The 7406-nt window shown below is 34.0% G+C and overlaps 1 non-coding gene across 1 annotated transcript; it reads left to right on the plus strand.

Moving 5' to 3' along the window:
• The first annotated feature begins 3818 nt into the window (after positions 1–3818).
• LOC123248180 lies at positions 3819–3922 on the plus strand. The gene has a single exon (XR_006506258.1). It is a non-coding gene; the product is annotated as a U6 spliceosomal RNA (small nuclear RNA).
• The last annotated feature ends 3484 nt before the right edge of the window (positions 3923–7406 follow it).

A 7406-nucleotide genomic window follows, 5' to 3' on the forward strand; every position in this document is an offset into this window, starting at 1 on the left:
CTTCCATTTTTGGAATTTGAAATGAATTTCAGTCTAGTCATAAAATTCAAGTTCAAGATGTCTGTCACTTTGGCCTGCACAGGTGACATGATTATCAAGATTGAAAAAGCTACTTAGATTCAAAGGAGAATTGTTCATCTAAATAAAGGGAGAGGAAATTTCTTTGCCATATTTGGTACTTTTAGAGATTTATGTAAATGTATTTGTGAATATATTTGGTGGAGTGGTATCAGAAACAGAAATAAGTTTATGAGTCAAGAGAAACTTGACTTGCTAATTATGTGACCAAAGACAAGTCACAGAACGTCTCAGTGCCTCAGTTTTCTCATGTATAAAATGGGGATAATAATACATGTAATATTTACAGATACAACATATGGCTATTGGAAAAGCCAATGAGATAGCATATATAAAGTATATATAGTATAAGCTACAAATAAAAGTAAATGTATATAAAATGTATAAATATCTAGTATAAAATATGTTATATATATTCAAGTATATGTGTGTATCTATAGCTAAACATATATAGAGTACTTTCTAAAACAAGTTCCAAATAAAGGTCAGTCAATGAATAAATAATATTTATCATTTAATAAATTTTATTTATTATTAAATTAAATTCATTAATTATGAATTATTATTTATTATATAATTATAAATTATAGATATTATTTAAATAAATAAATATTTATTAATCACCTGCTGTATGTGTGTTGGGCTCTGTGCTAAAGTGCTGAAATACAATTTTGTTTTAAAAGGCAAAATAAATTCCAATTTTCGAGGATCTCACAGTCTAATGGAGGAGACAACATCCAAAGAATCATTTACAACCAAAATATATACAGGATAAATTAGAGATAATCAACAGAGGGAAGTCACTAGCATTAAGGGGAATTAGGAAAGGCTTCCTACTGCAAGTGGTATTTTAGCTAAGAAGTGAAGAAAACTAAGATAGCAGAGATGAGGAAAGAGATCATTTCAGGCATGAGGAATTCCAGTTAGTGAAAATGCATGGAATCAGGAGATGTAGTTTCTTATGTGAGGAATAGCAAGGAGACCAGTGTTACTGACTCATAAAGAATGAGGGATGGGTGGTGAAGGTGGGAAGGGGAAGGAAGGACAGAGAAAGATGAGTTCTGTTTTGAGATCCATGTAGCCATATTTAGGAACATGTGCAAATGAAGTCCCCCTTCGCCTCAATCCCATTTCCCTTCAAATGAGTTGGTTTGCCTACTGATATCACTTAGTGAGTTTATCATTTCTAGAAGTAACCAAGTTGGAAATTCAAAATTGATTTTATTGTCATGTAGAAGTGCAGATTAGTATGTCCTAAAGTGGGCTGGGTTGAGTTCTAAGATGTTCCTTGTTCCCTGTAATGTAGAAGCTTATATCTTTAAGCTGCTTGTGACTAAGTCAGTGCCACTAGGAGTCACAAAGAGATTCGGCAGGATGAGGATAAATGACCAACTTTTAAATTACACTAAAATTAAAAAAATTATTATTTGCATGGCATTTTTAGAAACTTTTTAAAAACCCTTACCTTCTATCTTAGAACGAATACTAAGAATCATTTCCAAGGCAGAAGAATGGTAAAGGTCAGGCAATTGGAGTTAAATGACTTGTTCACAGTCACACATCTAGGGACTGTCTGAGGCCAGATTTGAACCTAGATCTTCCTGACTCCAGGCTTGGTTCTGTATCCACTGCCCCTTAGAAATTGTTTTAAATTTATTTAAAATTTTTTTTTATTAAAAATTTGTTTTAAAATTGTTTTGTCCATAAAAGTCCTACTCTGATGCTTCTTTTGGAGGTGATGCTGAGTTATCAAAAGCTATATCATTGGAAAACAAAACCTAGTACATTTTAGCAATCTAGAAAAGACTTTATTTATGGTCCCAGATATAACAGCTTGATTTGCAACCTGAGGGCTCTTCTAGTTAAGTATGGAGCAGGATGGTTACAGGTTTGTTATGGGGACCACTTCTTGGTAACCCAAGTTAAATATATTAACTTTATATTTAACTCTGAATAAGTAAGTGGTAACAAATTTTACCTGTTGAATTAACATAAAGAGATATGTCTATTTCTATACTCGAATCTAAGTCTGTATATGAGAGGCAGCACAGCATAGTGGAGATGGACTGAATACATGGGTTCTAATTCTAGCTGTGGAGCTTGGGGCAAACCCATTAATTGCTCCATAACTCAACTTTCTCCTCTCTAAAGCAGGGTAATAATACTTAGTAGACTTTCCTTAGAGAGTTGTCGTAGGACTCAAATAAAGTAAATGTAAGTAAAATGCTTTGAAAATTATGCAAGCTCTCCATAATTGCCAATTATTATCAGTGCAAGGAGTTGGCCATTTAAGTTTGTATGTATGTGAGTGTGTAACTTCTGAAGAGAAAACCATCATGTTCACATATATGTCAGATTTTGTAAGGATATCCTTTAAGCCCTTTATAAAATTGGCTTATTGAATGTGCCTTTTCATATGCTTTCAACTTGATTAAAACTCTAAATGTACATTTTTTAATTTTTGCAAGCACTCATTTCTTAGAATTAAAATCCATACACCCATTAATGGAAATTTGATTGATACTGATGATTTGTTTACAATTCTTTCACTAACATTTCATTTTAGCATTTATTTACAATTCTTTCATTAAAATTCCAGACCCCCGTTTTAGTCTCATCCTCCCAGTTCCCCTCATCTTAAGCAAGAAGTTATCATTTAAAACCATATAATAACCAAAAGTTCCATTCTAAGCTGAAATTCCAAATCTTTTAATTTCCAGAATGTCCTGACTGACCCATGGAGACAGTCTCTGACTTCAAGTGATTTTCACTGACTATATTCAGTATCTCCACGATGCTACTATTCTGCCCTTATTGAGAGGCAGTATGGAGCAGTGGAAAGAAGCAAGGAAATCATGTTACCATGGAAAATTTTTCTAAAAAAGAAAAAAGAAAGAAGGAGTGGAACATAGAAGATTTGGGGCTGAGAATCAGCTCCTCTGCTTAAAAAACTGCCACAATTTCTTAGACAGGAGTTCATCTTAGTCTTTTTTTTGTGCCATGGATCCCTTTGGTAATCTGATGAAGCCTATAGTCCCCTTCCTAGAAAAATGATCTTATACATGTAAAACCCAGTTGAATTGCTCATTGGTTATGGGAGTGGGGAGGGAGGACAGGAGGGAAAGAATATGAATCATGTAATCAAGAAAAAATATTCTAAATTAACTAAATAAATGAATAAATTTAAAATAAAAAAGAATAATGATTTTAAATGTATAAAATGAAATATATAAAATTACTAAAGAAAACAATTATACTGGAATACAGTACACCCAAATATTTTAAAATAAAAACATTTGCCAGGTTATTATCTTAGAGCCTTGGTTTCCTCATCCATAAAATGGGAATAATAATACTTGCTATCCAAAACTTGAAGTACTATATATAAGGACCAAGTGACATAATGTATAGAAAAGTAACTTGCTGTCCATAAGCACTAAATCAATGGAAAGTTTATATATGCTGAAGGTACACATAACTGGCGATATGCAGATTAGCATTTGTTGCCCAGACAATTTTTTAGGATTGGATTCCAACTCTGAACACACAGAAAATCCACTAATCTGGCCAGTAAGACCTACCCTTGCTATAGGGAAATTTTATAATGAGAAAAAGAGGGTCGTCCAAAACGATCCATCTCGGTATCAGTTCCTCAAAAAAGCATTAGGAAGTAAGTAGCTTTAGGTCTCCTCAAAAAAGTTCTTAAAAGAACTATCAGACTCCCTTTTAGAATCCATCTGGTGCTTATTGTGGTTGCACATATACTAAAATCAGAAAGATACAGAGATTAGCATCGCTGATGAGCAAGAATGACATTCGAATTTGGCTTGTTTTGTTTTTTTTTAAACCCTTACCTTCTGTTTTAGAATGATCAATTCCAAGGCAGAAGAGCAGCAAAGACTAGGCAATTGGGGTCAAATGACTTGCCCAGGGATACTTAGTCAGGAAGTGTGTGAGGTCAGATTTGAACCAAGATCCTCCTGGCTCCAGACCTGGCACTTCATCCACTGTGCTACCTCGCTGCCCCCAAAACGCAAATCTGTGAAGCATTCTATATACATTTTTTTAAAAAGAGAAAGAGAACAAAAGGAGGAGGAAGAAGAGGCATTTTGAAACTCAAAATACTATTGAAAATGTTCTTAGCTTCCTGTAATGAAAATCAGGTGGGAATTACAAATAAGATCGCCATATACAGTGTATTTCATATAGTCGCAGATTAATAAAATATTATGGATTTCTGACAGCAGCGTTACATTATACTTTGGAATTTTTTATACTATCTAGCACTTGGGTATAGCACTGAGAGTTAATTAAATATGGCTCCCATAACTTTGTCCAAAATGAAGTTAATTCCCAGACCCTCGGTAAAGAATGTAATTCCCTGTTATAGTGATACTTCTTTGGGGAAAGATGCAATTCAATTCAATAGACATTTCCTGAGTATCTATGTGCCAGGCCCTATGCCAGGGATGTCTTTTCTAGGAAAACATTTCAGCATTCCAATGGATATGGGATCTTATTAACAGGAATATTTCCTCCTATAACACATAATCACTGCCTTTCCATTCCTGTGTGTCTTATGTAACTTTGATTCATGTACTCCAGATATTCACCATTGAGTCTCCACTCAATGCAATGAGGTCTTTGCATTCTCTTTAAGCTCTGAGGATAAATAGCCCTCTATAAATGAGAGAACTGCCTATATTCTCTCTTTCATCTGCATTACAGTCACAGCACTATAAACACATGCAGGGGACCAAATGAAAGGTCATACTCAAGTTCTTAGATAGTTTCTAAGCATTTATTCTTACAAATGTCTATTTAGTGATTTACTAAAGAACATATGGAACTGAGTTACTCCATATAAGCATATAAATCTCTGAATAAACTGAATACAAGGAATGTTAGAAAGATATTTAGATGAGAGGATTTTGAAGAATCCAGTCTCTGTTTTCTATTACAGTTACTTCATGTGTGCCATAATCAAAGCCTGAAACTGAACTGGGAAACAAAATAGAACTCTTCATTTTCAGATAGAAAAGAGCGTATACAACATTTTGATTAGTACTTATAGAAAGTTCTTCAAATGAATTTTGTTGTGTCTGCCTTTTTTATCTACTGACTTTAGGCCAAAGCTTTGGCTGTTCATAATACTTCAATACCTCACATAGTATTTTAGGGTCAGGAGGAAAACTTTTCAGAATGTCTCAACAATACCTAAGCTGTTACCATATTCTTTCTAGAAGAGGAATGTGTTACATTTGGGGTTGGGAAACTGCCCAAGAATACTTGAGAAAGAGAAAAAGAGAATGAGGATAAATTAATAAGTAAGAACTAGTGGATGTACTTGCTGAACCAATGTAAATATCAGTGATATCTGAAAGATCATGAAGAATTGGAGAATTGCTGCATTTTTATCAATGGCTTGGATAAAAGAATGGAAGGCAAAATTTTCTATGTGATAAAAAGTCAGAATTACAAATTAACATGTTGGATAATAGAATCAGGATACAAAAATAGATTTCAGCTGGCAGGAAGACTGGGCTAAATCAAATACTGTGAATATGAATAGGAAAAAGCATAAAATCCTTAGGTTGAAAAAAATCACCATGACTAAAATATGAGATAGGCATGGTTATGCAATAATTCATCCGAAAAAAAAGAAAGAAAGAAGGAGGAGGAGGAGAAGGAGGAAGAGGAGGAGGAGAAAGAGGAGAAGAAGAAGAAATGAGTTTTCTTATTATTGTTACATGACCTGGATTAATATAGAGAGTTCAGTGAGAAGAATGTCTTCTACTAATGAAGAGTATTACCTGATCTGTGATTTATAGTCTTAGAGAGTTGTTTGGAGACCTACCCAGCTTCATATAGTTCAGGGTTACTTTCCAGGGTGAGAGATAGCTTGGCAAAGTATACTGAGAGCTTATCGTACTATAAAGAAGAACCAGGTTCAAGTTCTGCACACAGTAGGAATTCAAATATTTGTTGAATTGAATTCACTTGTCTATAAGTTGAAGGGTTTTTTTCCATTCATTCCAAATATGAGTGTTCATTTGCTTAGTGCTAGTTAAGTCAATGGTCAGGTCTTCCAGATGTTTTTGTTTTCTATCAAGCCCCAAAACATTGTAGAACCTACCTGAAGAGATCTGTAATTTCTCATAATTGGCCTGTACATCAACAAAAGAAAGACTAAATGAATGAAGGATCTCTATTGTCCAGATTCTAACATGCATCTGAATAGATATGCTTTTGAAACTGTCCAATATATACATCTAAAATATATAATGGGACAATGAGCTGCATCCAATGTTGAAAAGAAAAGTGGGCTGGACTGCTTTTGGGAATTTGCAAAGAACTTTTAGTGACCCTAAGCTTCTTGTAACAGCAAAGATCCAAATTTTCAATATAAACAATTTACCAATGTTGCTCCATAGCAGCAAACCTGGAATACCCTATCTCTGAAGGAATAAAGATGAACATCTACAATGAAAAGGTGTATGAGCAGTACACCATTGGGGAATTTCAAAGAAAAGGACTAAAAAAATCTCATCAAGAGAATAGGCTAGGGTCAGGAGTGTGGTAAGTCATTTTGTACTGGTTCACAGGAGTCATTTGTTAAATTTTCAGTGTGAGCATTTACATGTTGGGAATCAGCAAATGGTGGTAGTCTTGCATATTAGGATCTATATTTTACACCATTTCCTATTTCTGAAAAGACACCTAATTAACAGTTGGAAGTCATTTAAAAATAAATAGAACCATGGATTTAGAGATTGATGGATCTTTAGAGATCTTCTAATCCAATCCTCTTCATTTTATCAATGAAGGAACTTGATAAGCAAAGGCACATAGGTAGTGAATGGGAAAGGTTGCATTTGACTGTCTAATCTCAAATACAGAACTCTAAATTCAAGATAGGCAAGGAAAGCAAGAAGGATAAACTGCATCCTTCACAATTTTGTCTTAGGTTGACCCGACTAAGAAGAGTTAATGTAGTTTCCATGAATTGACTCCTGATTCAAGAATAATCTAATGGAACCAAAGTTTCCATACTTATTATACATTTATATTCCCATGCCTTTTATTCCTTCTTATGATCTAAAGCATTCTTGTCACTTGTAATCCTTTTTCTTAATCCTTTTAAAGTTCTAAGGCTCTATTTTCCCATGATCCACATTCCATTTTTTTATGATCACTGATATCCTAGCAGCCAAAGACAGCAATCCAGCAAAATATATTCCTTTTAGTTCCAAGACACCAAACTCTGATACCCTTGTGCAAGAATTTAGTGGAAAGAATGGGTCAGTTTTAAAACCATTCTATCAAAA

Source organism: Gracilinanus agilis, chromosome 4 (genome assembly GCF_016433145.1).
Source record: "Gracilinanus agilis isolate LMUSP501 chromosome 4, AgileGrace, whole genome shotgun sequence".
Classification (NCBI taxonomy): Eukaryota; Metazoa; Chordata; class Mammalia; order Didelphimorphia; family Didelphidae; genus Gracilinanus; species Gracilinanus agilis.